General features: G+C 40.2%; 1 protein-coding gene and 1 non-coding gene across 2 annotated transcripts in view; both read left to right on the forward strand.

The window, feature by feature from the left end:
* The window catches only part of EYS (eyes shut homolog), an 836985-nt gene that overhangs the window by 509187 nt on the left and 308960 nt on the right, over nt 1-18838 (forward strand). The gene's annotated exons all lie outside the window — the stretch shown is intronic.
* Nucleotides 15035-15106, forward strand: TRNAE-UUC. The gene has a single exon. It is a non-coding gene; the product is annotated as a tRNA-Glu (tRNA).

Genomic DNA, 18838 nt, shown 5'->3' on the forward strand with positions numbered 1-18838 from the left:
CTCACCACCCTTATAGGAAAAAAAAAATCCTCCTAATATCTAATCTAAACCTACCCTCTTTTAGTTTAAAGCCATTCCCCCTTGTCCTATCACTGTACCCCCTGACAAAGAGTCCTTCCCCAGCTTTCTTGTAGGCGCCCTTTAGGTAGTAGAAGGCTGCCATAAGGCCTGCCTGGAGCCTTCTGTTCTCCATGGTGAAAAACCCCAACTCCACCAGCCTGTCTTCATCAGAAGGGTGCTTCAGCCCCTTCATTGTCTTTGTGTCCCTCCTCTGGACTCATTCTGTTATGTCCTAAGGTACTAGAGAGCAAGCTTTCTTTATACATAATCCTGCAAGGGATCTCCATGTCCCCTCTACCTGTCCTGTCAGTGTGAGAAAGGTTGGTTTCAAAATAGCCATGTTTTGCCTCTGAAGTGTTACAGTATCTTTACAACACTGTTACATTTTTATGACCTGTTTTTTCTTTTCATCCTAAACTCCGATTACTCTGTTCTTCAAACCTTTTATTTATGTTCATTTATTACGTTATATTACTTCATTTCTTTTCCATAATCTGATTATTATATTAATTTTGAACCATTAGGCAAAGATTCTACTTGCTTTGGTGACGCTTATTTAATCTCCACATTAAATTAGCTATAAAAATCTCATTTTACATTACCAAATGTTTGACCTTATTTATTTATACACATAAACCCAACTTTTGTAAGTGTAAATAGACTTCAATATCAGCTTCCTTAAAAAAAAATAGGTTGTAAGATGTGTTTGGCTATGTCTTATTTTACCAGAGAATTGCTTCCCGTAAGATCTTCCAGTTGAAGCCAGAGACTCTGAGGAAGAAATATCTAGGAAGAGCTTTTCCCAAGAACTCTAAAAAACAAATTGTCCGTTTGCCTTGACAAAAGCATGTAATATGTACCCATGGCTATTTGTTAAATTTTCTGACCACAATGGGAAAGAAAATGGTCTCTTCAGATTTTTCATATCCTGAACATAAATCTTTCACTGATTTCTCTGGTTCTTGTTTGTTTCTGGTGCTTTTTTAAATCATTTGTGGGTTTGAATGATTGGTTGTCAGTCAGGTGGAATAGATTGTGCTAGTAGTGAAGTCTCTGTTACATTGCAGAAGTAGGGGAAATAAGTGAGCTGACCCAGAGCCATGCAAAGGATGCAATACATTGAATGTTAAGGTAGACATCAGTTCACTTCCACTTGATTGCCACAAATGGCCGGAGCCTTTCAAGTTACAAGCATGCCTGAAGTTTGTGTGTGTACATGTGTAAAAGGTATGTTTGGAGGCTACAAAGCTTTATTGATGTTACAGTGATCTAAGGGACTTCCGTACCATAGAGCATTCCTCTGCATGACACCCTGCTGTGGTCTGGGCTCTTTCAGTTGAATGTTAGGTCAAGAAAGTAGATTGAAAGTTTGTTTAACTCCTCTTCAGGGTTTGCTGAATTTATGAGGTAAAATGTGGTTGCCGTGTGATTGTTGCCATCATTTCTTCTCTCAGGCTACAATCATGGGGTTCGTGGATGGTTGGAATTTCTTCTGCCCTGTTATCTCCCATAACTGCAATGTGTAGGTTCAGCCATATAAAAAATTCCTGAACCAGTGGGTTTTAGGTAAGAGGAAAAACATTTAGCAGGGAAAAATAAGAATACAAGATTCTGTGGGAAAATCCCATAAATTTCTGTAAATTCTTTAAATCCTGTAAAATCCTGTAAATTTCATGTAAAATCCTGTGTAAAAATCCTGTTTTAACTCAGACAAACCAGAGGCATTTTGCAAGACTGGCAGGTGTGCTGTAAGTCAGTAACCCAGAGAGAATGAGTGACCCTCTGGTGAGAAGTCCAGGGACTGGATAAAAGAGTTGCGGCAGATTCCCAGGCTGTTGTTTGGGATTTTTTCAGTATGCTGTGATCGTGACATAGTTGTAAAAGAAATGTGCACAGGAGTGGGGCTAGACTGAACAGAGCTGTGCCTTACAAGTTTCTGTAAACCACAGAAAGATGAGGATGCATGAATCCCAGCATGGAGCTGGGGGAACACATTTATGTTGGTGGAGTGGAGATGGTGAATGTTGAAGTAGAAGGCAAAAAAATGGTTAAGAGAAAGGACTTGGGCTAGAAATAGAGATATCATAAAGCAGTGATTGCTGAAAGATAAAAAACATAACTGGTCTCTGTAGAAACTCGTTCTATTTTTTTTGTTTGTTTTGTATTTGTTTTGTTGGCTGTGCTTTTAAAAAACCAGACCTTTGAAATGGGACACTGTAGGAAAGGGCACTGTTCTTCCCCTTTCCAAATCCCTTTCCTATATATATTGAATTTATTCGCATCATCTACAAAAATCTAGGATTGGTGGAGGGCAGGAAAACAGAGACAGGTACCTGCTGTTCTACTACTTGCTTTAGGTCCCAGGTGCAGCTTTCTGAAGTGTGAAACTTCTGATATCCAATTCAATTAACTGAAATGACACAGATTTTATTTTATTTTTTCTATTAGCTGTGCCATTTCTTAAATGAGTTCAGCATTTTACAGACATGGAAACACACACTCTTCCCCAAAGAGCTGGGAGGAAATGTGTTAGAACACACAAGAGATTGGCAAAATTAGGACAGGAAGAAGTGAGAATTAGGACAGGAAAAGTAAGATTAGAATTTTCAGAATTAGGAAAGTAGAATGAATGTGGTTTTGTTGGTTCTTCACTCTGTACCTTGATAGTCAAGATTTAATAACCTGATACATGTTCACATGGCTTTAAAGCATGTTGTTTTCAAGAAAAAAGGTACTGCTCATCTCAGCCATCACAATAAGTTCTTTGGTTTTCTTCTCTGGGCATCACTCTGCACAGAAATCTTTGGGGTTCACCAAAAAAATTATGTGCATATCCATCGTAGGATTTGATATTCTGGTCTTTCTTTTTACCAGAAATTACTTTTTTCTCACGTTTTGTGGTGACCATAATGACCACATTATATATGTAGATTCCATATGAAAATCATCTTTATCTCATAAAAAGCAAGTCTGTGTGTATGAGAGGATCCTTTTGCAATACTTTCTCTCTTCAGGGCAATAACGCTGTGGGAGGTAGCTCAGCTGGTACTTTATTTCTTCGCTGAACTTTGCTGTAATTAGGTCTTATTTTTGTAGTTCTGATACATATAGACGGATGAGTATGGAAAGATTGTCATCCAACCTACAAATTTTGATGGATAAAGTGAAGCTGCTGCTATTACAATTGTAAGTAACTCTACCTACATTGCCTCTAAGTATTCAATTTACTGCCAAAACTTGATTGTTGGAAAAAAACAAAACATGGTTTAAACAATGGAGGGGGGTTAGATTTCCTTTTATTCCCAGCAGTAGGGACTGGATAGGGAAATATTAGACATTTTACAACTATGACCTCTACACCCAAATGTTTTTTATGGTACCTAAGAGGTCTGTCAACTACTTTACCCTGGAAACAGCACTTCCTTGCTTTTTTCAACACTGGTTTGTACCCTGATGCAGTCCTAAGTGTTACTGTTACATCCTGCTTCAGTCAACGTGCCAGTCCACCTACTTTAACATTTATATTTAATATTAATATTAACTAATTATCTAAGAGGCCTTATATCCTGAATGCTTTCTATAAGCTCAGTTAATGTAGTGAAGGAAGATTTGCCTTCCAAAACTCAGAATAGAGAAAAAGAGAGAAAGAAAAAAAAGTCCGGGAAATGATGGCAAAAGTGAGAGGCACAGCACAAGCCAATGGGCTGTGGAGGCAACTGCCAGGATGAGAAACTGCAGCTATCTTTGTGACCAAAATATTGTTCCCTGGGTGCACAATGAGGGAAAGGTACTCTGGTGAGCGTTCAGTTTGTGTTTGTCATGTTAGGTAATAAAATGCTCATCTCCATACAAGCGGAAGAGCACTGGGGGACACTGGTACTTGAGGAAACCTGAATTTCACTGTGCCCCAGCACCTTCCAGGGCTTTCACAGGAAACGTCAACCCACCAAAGGCCAACAGAGTGTGTTTGTGTGCATCAGTGCAAGAGGCAGTGGGAAAGAGCAAGGATTCCGGGCCAGCTACTGGTGGACTGTGTCTAAGGCACGTTACTGGGGACAGTCCTTAGTGTGTGCCTTTGTGTGTGGTCCCATTTCATGGAAGGGGCATCTGTACCAGGAGCTGCAGATCTGCTGTGTCCTTGGGGGCTCCTGTGTCCAGGTAACAGCAACTGGGGAGACTGGGATCCAGGGGCAGCTACTGGGCAGCCCGAAGGCATGATCCCAGCTGCCAGAGGGATCACCTTTGTGTGTATGTATTTGCCCCTGACAGACCTCCTTTGTGAGCAGCCAGAGTGGAGAGTTTAAAGGGGGCTTTGAATGTTTATCCATAGCTTGTGCTTAGGTTTGTGCAAAGAAAGGTCATTTCATACGTGTGTTTGGGAGCATGTTGCTTATTTTCCATTCTTGGGTAGATTATGTATGAATGAATATTTTAAGTTTTGCCAATATTATCTGCCAAGATTTTAAGTGCATGCTTACAGTTTTCTTACACAAGACCTCTTTTACTACTCTTTTGCTACCTTTTTTACTCATGTCTTCCTCTTGTTCATAGTTTTTGTTAGTTCTGCTTTTGACTGGCTTGTAATTATCAATGTTTTTTTTCCTGACTTGTGGTCTTTGAGTATCCCATCTTATAGGTGTCTCCATCTCTCTAAGGGAATTGTATTTGAGCTTACATAACGTTGAGAAAAGAATTCTTGACTCTTGTCAGGTTTGGAAGGCTCATTTTTCTTCTGTGCCTACATTCAGCTTGGGTTATAGTTTCATCTCTCTGATGTTCTTTTGCACACAGTCTTCCATGAAATTGCATTTATTTACCCTAGAGTATTGATCATATCATTATTAAGGCTGACAGTTGTTCAGCAAGACAGAACAAGTTTGTTCCATCAAATGAAAAAAGGAGAAAATCCAGTCAAGTCCTTCTGCTGTTCCACATGATCCAGGCAGAAACCTAGGAGAGCTCGCTGAACATCAACCTTACATACCACTCCTGTGTAACTGCAAGAGGTTCAGATAGGTTCACAAAGCTCCATGTTATTTTATCTAAAAAGGCAAAGGTTTTTCTTAAACTTGATAGAGCTTAGTGTTTCAGTTTTATATACATTCTCTTCAGTTATATATTCTAATGCAAGTGGTAGTCACCTTAACACTTAACTGTTGTAGTATAACAATTTAAGTAGGTGTATTGGGTAGATTTCATTACTGCATGCTGTCAGAGATACAGGAAGACAAGATACTGAGACCGTGATGTCAGAGGATGCTGATGAGATTCTTGGTGGAAATGGAAAATTCTGAACACTTCCTGGGTTAAACTGCTTGGGAATTTGATGGAACTGGGAATGAATGTCATCACTGACAAACCCTGAGGGGAGAACATTGAGAACTTCCTATGTCACATGCAAAATGTCAGTGTTATATCATTTCTGAGATTAATTAACTAGTTAAACTAAACAAAGACTTCAAAATCGAATTCAGCTTTGCTGGACTATGACTGGATCTCTAGAACCTTTCTAGAAATGGTTCAAAAAATGGGGATAAAGAAATGGAAACTGGAAACTTTGCTGCTACGAATGTCAGGTTGAATTTGAATGCCCCAGAAATATCTTCTTATTTTCTGTGTTACATAGACTTGAGTATTCTGACAAAACTGCTGCAGCACTTTACAATTTTAGCTGGCACGTCATAAGCAAACAGAGACAATGATTCAGTGTTCTGTGTAACTGCAAATCATCAGTGACATTCTTCAGAATAAGTGGGAACGTGCTGCTGCAGTCATCATGCATTTTGCAGAACTAATCCATTTCTATAATTGTAGAGCTCCTCTATTGAGATTTAGTCTGTTTTCCATTTCAGTATGAAAAGATACTTTAATTCTGATTTACTTAGAGAATACCTGGGAAGGGCAACAGATCTTGAATCCAATTTTCCAGATTTTTCCTCACTGAGAGGGGTGCTTGTGGTTTTCATTTCTTTCTTCTAAGAGTCCGCTTATGGTGTAGTTTCATGAATATCATTAGGGAACACATTTTGCAATGTCAACATTTAATTAAGAGACATTCTGAATAGAAAATGGGTTTCTGTGTAAGGGATTTTCAGGTTTTTATGTAGTTATATTTAAGGCCTAAACTAAGTGGACTCTGCAGTTTGGCTTAAGATGCCTAGAAGTAAAAGTAGTTACAGACTGAGATTCAGTGTAATTTTGAAAACTACAGTTAGGTGTTGCTAACTGCTGCAGGTGACTGAGATACTGTAGTCAGTACTGGCAGTGAATTGTAGAGAGCTATTCAGCTGACCAGGAATCCAATTCAGTTGACTAAACACAGATGTCAAGTGAAATACTAGATTATCCTGCACATACTAAAGGGCTGGAAGATATGATCCAAGAATCCTCTCCAGGCAGGATATCCAACTGCAACTAATATGGTATCAAATATCTGTGTTCAGACAGCTCAGTAAGGGTCTGCCCCATAAAGCCTCACTGATTGTAATGGAATTTAGCATGTCATTTTATATATTTATCACAACACCGCAATTTAGGCACTTATATTTTGAATTGAATCCCATCCCTCATACATTTTTGTTTCTTGTGAAAAAACTCTCAGAGCTTGTGAAGTCTCTGTCAACAGGGTGTTGGTTTTTCTGCAGGAAAATCAAAGGTGTGACTACAGCTTACGTGGGTACAGAGGACCCAACATGAAAAAAGCTTGTTCTGGTACAGGTATTAGCGTAGCGTTACCAGCACAGAGCTCAGCACTGTGAAACCTGCCGAGGAACCCAAGCGATTAGCTTGTAACTGGCTCTGATTTTCTGACTTGGGGCCCCCAGCATGATAAAGATGTGGACTTATTAGAGTGAATACAGAGGGCTACAAAGATGATCAGAGGGCTGGAGCACCTCTCCAGTGTTCAGCCTGGAGAAGAGAAGGCTCTGGGGAGGCCTCGTTGCAGCCCTTCAACCTTCCAAACCAAGCTGTTCTGTGTTTCTATGACCTTTATACTGCTAACAAAACTCTTCTGATAACCACAGAGGTCCGCTGCACTAGGCACAAGCTACACTTTCTGCATGTTGCAGCTGTTATTGTTCTGAACCATTTCAAGCACCACACATTGAACTTACTCTGATGATAAAACATCGGTGTGTTATCAACATTATTCTCGTCCTAAATCCAAAGCACAGCACCATACCAGCTATTAGGAAGAAAGTTAACTCTAGCCAAGCCAAGACAAGGACAGATGAACTGTTGGCATAACTTGAGAAATGTGAAGCGATCCCACACCTAAATGTCATAAAACAAACTCTTAAGCGCACAGTGTGGAAAGGCTGTGACTACTCAGAGTGAGAACTGGGAAACGTACCCAGTTACAGAAGTGACTTCTGTGAGGATGCTGTAGGTAGAGTAGATCCCAAACATGCCCTGCTCAAATCAGCTGATGACTGTAAATCACGAGTGTGTAGAGAGGATTCTAGGTCTTTTTTCTCTTGTATCTTCTCTTGGGAAAATGTAAGGAGACAGAGTTCACTTCATGGCCCCAGTAGACAAGTTAACAATTATTAGTTTTGTGCTATATACACGTTAAAACAGTATATGAAGGGAACTATTACCTTTTAAAAGTACATATATAAGTATATAAAAGCACATATATAAGTTTGCACCACTCAGAGTGCTGGTGATAAGTAACAAGGGATCACGTAAGCCTCTCCCCATCCAGTCAGTCTGCTCTTGTTTTCGCCAGATGCAGCCTATTTGAATCACAAATTAGCCAGTGTCCTTCTGAACAGTTCCTCATGCTTTTGTGTACATGTTCACTCTGTTTGGAAAATTCCTGAGCATTTAATTTTGCTTATTTACACTTACTTACAAGTACTTTATTCATTATTTTCCTGCCTTTTTCAGCTCATTTAAAGAGAACATGTACATTTCATTTAAAAAAATTGGACACCAAGGATTTACCTCTATGCTTGTATGAGACAGAAACACTATAGCCTCTGTTGTTAAATTGTAGGTTGAGAGGTCTGGTCTTGATGATAGCTCTGTGCTTTTTAGGTGCTTTAGCTCATAATAATAATAAAAATACAAGAAGCCACAAATTTTTTTTATAGCTTTAAAGAGGTGGACCACTACCTGATTAGGTGTGTCTCTTTATTACATTTGTCAGCATCTTTATGAAGTATATTGAAGGCTCTAGATGGAAAACTGCATCATAGTAATGGAACAGATGTTGACTGAATTAACAGTTTGACTCTCTAAGTACTGCACAACAATTTAGCTGAGTTTGTTTTGGCTAATTATGAGGTATTTTGATTGATGGGAGGTTTAGTGCCATTAAAAATAATCAATAAGGTTTCATATCCAGATTTTTCTTTCTTTTTCTTTATTTCTTTTTTTTTTTTTTTCATGCATTTCAATATCTTACATAACTGAATGTGATGTTTTGAAATGACAATATATGTTAGCTGTTGTATATTTGTTCTTGTTTTCTGGTAAGTCCTCCAATGTCATTTTCATTAATGCTTGGTGCAGTCTATGAAGTGACAGAATTATTAGCTAATGCTTGTCTCCTTTTTAAACTCAAGTATTATCTTGGACTTAATACATGTGTAAAAAACTTCGGAAAAGTGAATCATGCCATTAAATGCCTCACAAATTGCCGTAAAAGGTTTGCCTGCTCATCTCTTTTTGAAGCAGAAAGTGTTCATCGGTATAATAGATTTTCTGTGATCTACAATGACAGGTTTATAGGTGTTAAGCATCAAAAGGCTTTTTCTAGTTTTGCATTACAGGTACAATCACTTTAGGATCACTAAAAACAGTTAAATTGCTGAAGCTCTCATATGTGAAGCGGTATTACAGCTCAGTGATATTAAGTTAAATGAGGAACCAGCGGTAGAGTGAATTACAGGGAGATAATAAAAAAATAAGAGTATTATTTGGAATTGCTACATACAAACTAATCTTGAACCTCCCTTAGCAGTCATAGAATCACAGAATGGTTTGGGTTGGAAGGGGCCTTAAAGATCAACCAGTTCCAACCCCCCTGCTATAGACAGGGACACCTCCCACCAGGTTGTTCAAAAGCCCCATCCAGCCTGGCCCTGAACATTTCCAGGGATGCGGCATCCACAGCTTCTCTGGGCAACCTGTTCCAATAGTTCTGTCTTCATAAACAGCCATAAGGAATTTCTATAAAGTCACAATCTATATGGCTCCATTCATAGGAAATACTTTATTCTGATTTTTTTGAAATGGGAGTATTGAATATAGAGGAAAGGTCTTCGTTTGCAGCATATCCACCAGTATCCCGTTCACATACTAATGAAATGTGGAGCATCTGCATATATGCCAGAATAACTAGAAACACTTAAAATCTGAGCTTTCTTTTTATAGCTTGCTTTAGTTTCATGTTATTCTCCACAGACAGTTAAATCAAATGGAGTTACCTTAGATTTACTCATCTACTGCAGTCAGATGGAAGAAAAAGATAAGACATTCTCTTGTTTATTCTGCAGGGTTTTACACTTTTGTGTCTGGCTTTAATCCCTTTGAAGCATACTTAGTCTTGTAAGTTATTTAGTTTTCTTCTAGTGCCTATGTGAAAAAAAGAAAAAAAAAGTTATTTAAAGTCTTGTCCTTTATCATTAGATAGCCTGTCCACAGGATGGGAACATTAACCTGCTGAGGAAATTCTTTTTAAGAAAGCTGTAGGTTGTAAATGAATTATCGTCTCTTTCGTGACAGTGGTGCCATATTCTCCCTCCTTTTCAAGGACCTTTCTTGACTTCAGCAATAATCTGACACCTTACGCTGATGGAGCTTAAAGGTGAAAAGTGAAAGGGGAGGCTGTGAGAGGACAGATACATTTATATAAACAAAAGTCTTCTCTAGCCAAAGGAAAAAAATAAAGCTAGGCTGTACAGAGTGCAATGGCACCTTTATAGCTCTTACTGGCTCTGAATAATTAGCTCTTTGTTGTGGTAGAGCAGGGGGCAGCAGCCTCCTCTTTATAACAGGCATTAGCTCTGAGTATGCTACTTTTAATTACAGAAATGAACCTCAAACAGAAGAAAGTTAGCACCATAATTCTTTTTTTCTCCCCTTGTACTCTGAGCTTCCATTGCACTGGTGATCAGAGCCCCTTCCAGAGGAAGTTAACTTCACCTCAGGGGGGATCCCTGCGTGTCTTCCATGAAATCCAACCCCTCATGCGAGCCCCGTCACATCAGGCCTGACGAAGCAGGTATCTGAGACGAGGTTAATTCATAATGAAATGATCTGCTGCTGCTCCAGGGCAGAGGATGTGTTACCGGAGTGTTAAGATTAACTATTTCATCTGGAACACAGGGAGCAATGGAGCATCTCTGTGGAAGGCAGTTATTCCGAGTTAATATATTATAGGTGACAGATTTGCAAATTCTTTTTTCTTTCTCCAAAACTCTGTAGTAGTTCACTTTCTGGGAAAGGCTACACATATGCTAAAGCATATGCTTTATATGAGCATATAAAGCATATATGCTTTATATATGCATATATATATATGGGGGAGCACCAGGTCAGGAAGATGGCTCCGGTCACATTCTCCTTGCCTTGGCTGTTTAAGTGCCCGCTGCAGCCGCGGATGCTGCCGAAGTGGCCTAGGCTTGCACCGCCTGCAAGTCCCATTAACTGCTGCAGCGAGCAACCTGGGGGCTCTTCCCCCCTGGGTCCTGACCTCAGCTTAAATATTCTACACACTGATGCCTGAAATGTGCTCTGGCTGTTCCTTCAAGCAAGCAGAAGCCTTTAGGCTGCCATTAAAAGATACTGTTTTGAAAGCGTCTCCCCAGCAGCAGGGGCTCGGAGTTAGTCACTGCTTGGGTGAGCAAACGCAGGTGCTCCCAGGAAGCCTCAGAGCCACGCAGGAGGCTGGGCAGAGGATCTGCTCAGCAGATCCGCCTGCTGGCTGCTGCTTGACAGATCCGGGTTGAGACTAAGAAACAAGGAGACCATAAATGCTATCAGCAACCTAAACAGGGAAGTTCAAGCTCTTAATCACGGGCAGACATTTCAGCACAACCCGCGTACTGGGCAAACCAACAGGCCGACAAGTATCAGCTTCCTCTTGGTGTTACAGGCAAATCTGCAGGTGTTGCTGTAGGTGTTTATTTTTCTCTAAAATGTCTGCTCCGGGTTGCCAGGCAACTTCAGCAGCCCTGTTACATGTGCTAGATAGGAACTACCAACGCTTTTCTTCTTACCCTGAAGTTGATTGTGAGAAAATTCACAATCTTGAGCCTGGTCATTCTTTATTACGTTTCTACTCAGCAGTACAGATTATCTGTGCTGAAGAAGCTGTGCGAGTTGTTACCAAAATATTCCAGAGGCGATCTTTACTAAATAAAGACCTAAAAACAGCAGAAGAAACCTTTCTTAAGGACAGCAGGCTTGTATGACAGTTTAATTTTGTTACATTCCTACATATATGAAATGCTTAAGATATCACCTTTCTGTCAGGAACTAAACAATAGATAAGGATAGAGAAAAATTATACAAATTTAGTTTGACATGTATGGTTCCCTTTTAAAGGATGTAAAATATGTAGAGTCAATACCACATGGTTATAGAAGGCTACTATTATTTACTGTATAAAAGGAGATGTGTTAACTTAAAGCAATGAGAGACTGATTAAACAGGCTGGTGTTTTAGTTATTTTAGGTTTCTACTAGGAACCATATCTGAAGTCAAATCACAGCTAGGGTTTGGGTCTCACTACGCTGAGATCTCTGAACAGCTCTTGTGAGACTTTTCATTCAGCTAAGATACATTTTGCAAGACTAATCTGGGTACAGTTAAAATATATAGCAGGCTATCTCTTGAGTCTTCAGCTATTTTGGAATTAACTCCTAAATAAAGAGTAGAAAAAGGATGTGGGGAGGGAATCTGTGCAGTAATGTCAGTAGGAATGTATGGAGTATTGGAGAAAAAATGGGTGTTAAATCCTTTAATTCATTGTCCACGAAAGTGGTAGTACAGGTTGCTTCTTTGTTTTATCTGGAAAAACTCTTGTGTTTAACTTTTAAATTCATTGAATTAGGAGTCACCTCACGTTCCTTGAGTGTAAAGCTTCCTCCTCCAAGAGATTAGTGGATCTGGGGGAGCTGTGAGGGAGGATGAAGGTAAAGATTGCATCAGATTAATTAAACTCCTCTTAACTCTGCAAAAGAGCAAGAAGATACTTCACAGAACTTTGCAGGTGGATGGCTGTTTTTAGTGTATGTCATGATGATATTTCCTAACTGGATTTTGCCATGAATTGGCCAACTAGCAATTTTAGTGACAACACTGCCTCATCCCATTCCTTTTTTTTCCTTCCCCTGCATAAGGTAACGTTTAGTCATGTCAGAAAACTCAGCTTGGATGACTTAGTTTGCAATAGATACTGTTTGTCTTACCCTTTATCATTCATAGGCCATAGGTTGTCCTTAACAAGACTTCAGGCACATCATTGTGCCTAATCTTACAGGTTTATTATGATGACCATATGGGAGCAATGTAACTAATGCAGCCCATTAAATATCATTTTCCCATCATTTTTAGGAGGACATTTCCCACTGTTGCTATTCCCTCCATGATTAGGAGTCCCTGTCTGTCTGTGTGCTGGCCAGGCAGTACAGGGGCTCAGCCTGGCCATGGCCTGAGCTGGGTTTTGCTGCTTCAAGCCCTTCACTGGGTCCCAGTGGCTGCTGGAGCCCTGCTTTGGCTCCAGCTTTCGGCACCAATCTCACTACCACCAGCAGCAGCCACAGCCTGACAAACAGCAGCCCTTGGTGTACATGGGGCCGGGGGCTGCCAGGCTGCAGAGGGAGAATGAAGTGAGCTGCACTGTGGAAGAGGGCTGTGATAAAAATACTTATAAAAATAAACAAACCCCATGACTGAGGAGAAAGAGGTTTGACACTTTCTGTGGTGAAGACCTGAGGATGCTGAGAGCTCACTGTGACCCCCCTGCAATTTCCCACCCCTGTCCCTGTCCCTCCTGGGGAAGACTGAAGAGTCAACCTTACGACCCAGCAGGAGACTGGAAGCCTGAACATAACTTCAAAGGAAAAAGGTAGAAGACTTAAGCATATAGCAATTCTAAACTCTAATAATTAATGGTGCTTTTCTGTATTAGTTAAGTAATATGCATTATGAGACCTTTAGAACAATAATTTCTTGGCTCTGTATAAATTTTGGTTTCTGTTTTGCCTGTAACAGGATTTTGTGTGGGAAACTAGACTGCCTTTATGCAGAGAAATTGATGTTTTTAGGGTGTGTTTCATCTTGGGGAATGCATCTGAAATTATTCAGATAAATCATGTTGTAGATGTTCTTCTCTCTCCATCCACCATAAAGCAAATCCGAATCATCCTGTGTCTCCCTATTCTCAGATAAGTGCCCTCACCGAAGGCTACAAAAGCTATGCTTTCCTCTTCACTTATGTTTTTCATGAATTTTGCTACTTTGGAAGACAAAATGCCCTCTGGGCTGGCTTTCTATCTAGTATCTGGGACATTTGCTAGTACATAGAAGATACAGATATTGAGTCCTAGACAAAGAAAGAAATTGAAGCTGGGTGTCCCATGGCTGAACAGTGTAATAATTGCATTGTAGTGTAACAGATGAACGGTGGCACCTACTGTCACCTCTGTGGCAGCACTGTAAAGGAAAATAATGATTCCTGTTTAATTCTTTGAAAGTACAATTGCACGTGTCAACAGGCAGCAGACAATGCTGGCCTTCAGCTTACAGGCGGCCGGACCTGCCTGCGATCCTTCATCAGATGCCTGCAGCTGAGGGGGGTCAGAAGCCCAGCTGCTGACTGCCCTGGTTTCTATTATCTAGCGTTAGATAGGTTCCTGCTTTGTGTGCAGGTTTGGGATTATTGTTCAAAAATGCTTAATTTCCCAACTGCTGCACAGCTCTTGATCCTATTTTCAGGGGGCAGAAAACCATGGTATAGGGATTCGGTGGTGATCATTCAGTGGAGATGGTTCTCAGTCAGAATTTCCCTGAATTATGTAAAAAAAGACATATATATTTTGAAAAATTAATTTTTAGATAAATAGCTATTTTTTACATGGCTTTTGATTATTTCAAGCCCAATATATCTGATTATTCAAACTAAATAAGAGGCTTAACCCATTAAAGCTGTTATCTTTTTTTCTTCACGCTTTTCTAGGCAAATGATATGTAATGCCATATTTGCATAATGTTCCCAAAATTCATTTGCAAATATATCTCCTCTTCTTTGTTCTTTTAATTGTTTTCTCCACCCCCATTCAAAAATGATGCATTCTTTTAACAACATATAATTTCTTAGGGCAAAATGATAACCTAAATTCTGTTATTCATAGCTGTGGTACGGTTGAAGTCATAGAGTCAAAATCCTTTTACAACACACTGCTCCTCTGAGGCCTCTTTCCAGGTGATGCTCCTGTTCACTAGGCTGCAACCAGAAGTCTTGGACTTTTTCCTCCTGCTCTCTTTCCCAGTGGATTTTGCATTCGCTTCTGCAGAATGGCATTATTAAGAAATGAATACGGTCAATAATGCCCCTAAGGAAGATGAGAGCTGTACATTAAACCTCTTCAGGCAGAGGGGTTTTGTAATATATATGTCAATTCCTTGGCAGTAATGTGTGTGTGTGTGTGAGTTGTTGTCAGGTATTAAATATGCGTACTGTCCATATAGGAAAAGAAAGTGCTGCTCCTTCCTTCAAGAGAAGGCTTAGCACTGTGTTCTTACGGATGGAGCCTGATTTATGTTTTCAATAAGGGAGCAAGATTTAAGTCCTCAGAACTTAAAGGCTGTGCACAAAGTTCAGTGTGCTGACCACTTTGGATGCTGTTAATCAGTTCTCACTGATAAGATTTTTTTTTCTGAAACTTCCACTTCACCAGATGGAAAGCTGAAAACATTGTACCTACGTTTTCAGATCCTTATTTATGCATCTTATCCCTCCCTGGTGGTCTAGTGGTTAGGATTCGGCGCTTTCACCGCCGCAGCCCGGGTTCGATTCCCGGTCAGGGAAGAGTTTTTTGATGGACAGAGGCCAACAGGATGAGGTTCAACATGGCTAAGTGCTGCCAGGTCCTGCACTTTGGTCACAACAATCCCATGCAGCGCTACAGGCTTGGGGGACAGAGGCTGGAAAGCTGTGCAGAGGAAAAGGATCTGGGGATGTTGGTCAACGCTTGCCTAAACATGAGCCAGCAGTGTGCCCAGGTGGCCAGGAGGGCCAACGGCATCCTGGCTTCTATCAGGAGCAGTGCAGCCAGCTGGACCAGGGAGGTGATCATCCCCCTGTACTCAGCCCTGGTAAGGCTGCACCTCGAGTCCTCTGTTCAGTTTTGGGCCCCTCACTACAAGGAAGGACATGGAGGTGCTTGAGCGAGTCCGGAGAAGGGCAACGAAGGTGGTGAGGGGTCTGGAACACAGGTCCTGTGAGGAGGGGCTGAGGGAACTGGGGTTGTTTAGTTTGCAGAAGAGGAGGCTCAGGGAAGACCTTATTGCTCTTTACAGCTGCCTGAAAGGAAGGTGTGGGGAGCTGGGAGTCGGCCTCTTCACACAGGTAACTAGTGATAGGACTAGTGAATAGATAGGATTAGTGAATGGCCTCAAGTTGCACTGGGGGTGGTTTAGGTTGGAAAAGAGGAGACATTTCTTCTCAGAAAGAGCAGTCAGGCCCTGGAACAGGTTGCCCATGGAAGTAATGGAGTCACCGTCCCTGGGGGTGTTTAAGGAAAGGTTGGACGTGGTGCTTAGGGACATGGTTTAGTGGGTGACATTGGTGATAGGGGGATGGTTGGACCAGATGATCTTGGAGGTCTTTTCCAACCTTAATGATTCTGTGATTCTGTGATTTTGTGATGAAGAAGGAAAAACCTCACAAACTGATGAAAGCTACATAAGTCACAGGGATTTGTATTCTTGAGAATGTAGTTATTACTAACAACAGTTGGTAGTGCTGGGGTTTGACTTTCAGGTAAATCCTTGAACTGGAATATTTGAAAGACATAGGATGAATTTGTGATGTTTTAGACCTGTTACTGTCAAATTATTTGAAGGTATTCAACTGAAAAATAATTCGGGGGTGGGCTGCTAAATGTAGATTTTTTTATATGCCTTGAAATATAGAACAATCTTTTTTCCTTCTGTTTTGTTAGTGTTCTTCCAACATTTCAACATATTTCTAGATTTCTAAATCTCCAACTTTCATATATCTTTCCAGCATACTTCTATCATACTAGAAAGACCATCATAAGTAATACAAGCATTGTATAGTGCCATACTAAAGATGACACACTTAACCTCTGAGCTAATACCAGTATTCAGGAGAAAGCGTGAAATTCCAGGCTCTTTATGGGTTTAATTAATGACTGGTCCCTCCAAAAGCATGCACACAATACATGTTCCTGTTAGGAAATGCACTGCAACTATTTTATTACTTTTGACACAATAACAAGTGGAAGTGATAAATTATAAATTCTGTAGTGCTTCTCTTTAACCATCAGATTTCCAAAAGAATGGTTTTGGTGAAAATCATAACTCAATAAATATCTGTAATGTGCAGCTCTTTTTTGATGTTGTATTTTTTGATCTGAAAATACATTTTTTCAAATTGCTTGCATTTCATGGCTTGCATTTCATGACTTAGAAGACATTTCTAATGAACCAAATTTGGATTTTGGAGAGAGTTTGAAACAGAGTTGGGTAAAGGAAATGTCTGCATACCCAAGATTATAATATATTTTTTTCAAATTTATTTTGGCAAACATAAGGGTTTTTTTCATCCTTATGTATATGTGCTGACAATTCCTATCTCGTTTTCTAAACAAATAAAATATAACGTAATCTTGCTGCCAAATAGTAATCTATTTTTTGCAGATGTTTTTCTCTTTGTTTTGGTCAAAACAAGATCCAGTGTTTGTCAGAAATGCTCAGTGACTGCTGCTGTGTGGTATTTAAGCATGTCAGGAATTATTTATTTAATTATTCATTAATTTTTTAATGGTGTTTTATGTAGGACAGATCTTAACCTGAGATGAATTTTAGATTTCTATGAGAATTAACAAGTACACTTAGGTGGAAGTGCTTGACATATCACCAGATCAGGCAGAAAACTGAACAACAGCAACTAAGAAAAGAGATTTCTGGGTGGGGTTGGCTGTGAAATGTGGCTATTTCCAGCTCCTATGCAAACTGTAATTTCGTACCTTTGTCCTTCCTTAAATTCATCAAATATTTCTGTCTTCATGTTTACATCTCGTGAAGTACCTGCCAGAAGCAGGTAAGGTGACATTTACATTCACCCTGTTTACAAAGATTATTTTTTGTTAGAAGATAAATACACCGTCTGTTTTTAAATATGCACAAGACGTAGAAAATATACTGGTTTATCTACTAAATATCATATAGTTTAAACAGTAATATAAACAGTCATAGATGGAAAGTGATATAAAGACTTCTAAGGAATAAGGATAAAGCTGAAACGACTCCCCTGTAACCAGCTTACTGATATCCTAGATTTTTGTTGAAAGTGGGCTGGCATATTAGGAAGTACATGACTTGGAATTATAAGCATCTGGTCCATTCAGACTCACCACACTAAGTGCCTCTTCTTAAAGCAGGCTGGCAGTTGTAGTGGCCCTGCTGCTTGGATGCATGGAGGTTTGTAAAACCAAACAAAAATCTCCATACTCCACCTGTCTTCATGGGCAACACACCTTCCATACAGATATTATGAATTCTCCAGTGTATAAGTGACTAGTATTAGATGGCCATTTAGTATCTGCAGAAGAATTTGCAGTGTTTACTTCCCATTCTTTTAGAAACCTGTCTTGTCATGGGAGTGAGCTTCCTGCTGGGCATTCCTCTCCATTGGTTAAACGGGAAGACAGTGTGGTATTGAGCTACTTTCCATCTTTTGTATGAATAAGTTAGATAACCCAGCCACTGGCCAAGTAATACCTTTAATTGATGCTAACATTACATTATCAACCCCTGCTGTCCTTCGGTATGACTCGAACATAAATGTTCATTTTCTTTTTCTCTCTCTCTGCCATTTGGTGCTGTAGCAACATTTTTGAAGAGAACAACCTTTCAAATCCATAGGGGATTAGCTGATGTGGTGGCTTTACCCTGCTGGGTAGCTGAAGTCCACCACAATGTCTTTCTCACTCCCTCTCCTCAAAAGAAGTCATGGGGAGAAGAAAATATGCTGGAAAGAGGAAAAAAAGTCACATATGTTGAGATACGGAGAATTTCATTAAAGGGAAACAGAAGAGGAAGAAGAAAAAAAATGAGAAAAGGCTACGTGGAAGCACAGAGAGAAAAGTTACTTTCTGATTCCCATCAATGAGTGATATTTGGCCATGTCCCAGGAAGCAGACCTCAATAGGCCTAGTGGTCATTTGGGAGGACAGATATCTTCATAATGAGAGCCCTCCCTTTCCTTCCCCTTTCCCACCTTTTATTGCTGAGTGTGACACCACATGGCATGCAATATCCCTTTGGTTGGTTTGGGTCCCCATCCCTTGCCCACCCCCATCCTGCTGGCTCTTGGGAGTTTGGAGGGAGTCCTGATGTGGTGCCAGTATTGTGCAGCAATAGACACAACACTGGTGTGATAGCGGTGCTGTTCTAGCTACGAGTGCAGAGCATGGCACTTCACGGGCTGCTGCAGGGAAAGTTAACTCCATCCCAGCCAGACCCAGTACAACCTTCACCCCTTATTCTGTAACATTTGTGTCACACCCTGGTC

This window comes from Aythya fuligula, chromosome 3 (assembly GCF_009819795.1).
Source record: "Aythya fuligula isolate bAytFul2 chromosome 3, bAytFul2.pri, whole genome shotgun sequence".
Taxonomy (NCBI): Eukaryota; Metazoa; Chordata; class Aves; order Anseriformes; family Anatidae; genus Aythya; species Aythya fuligula.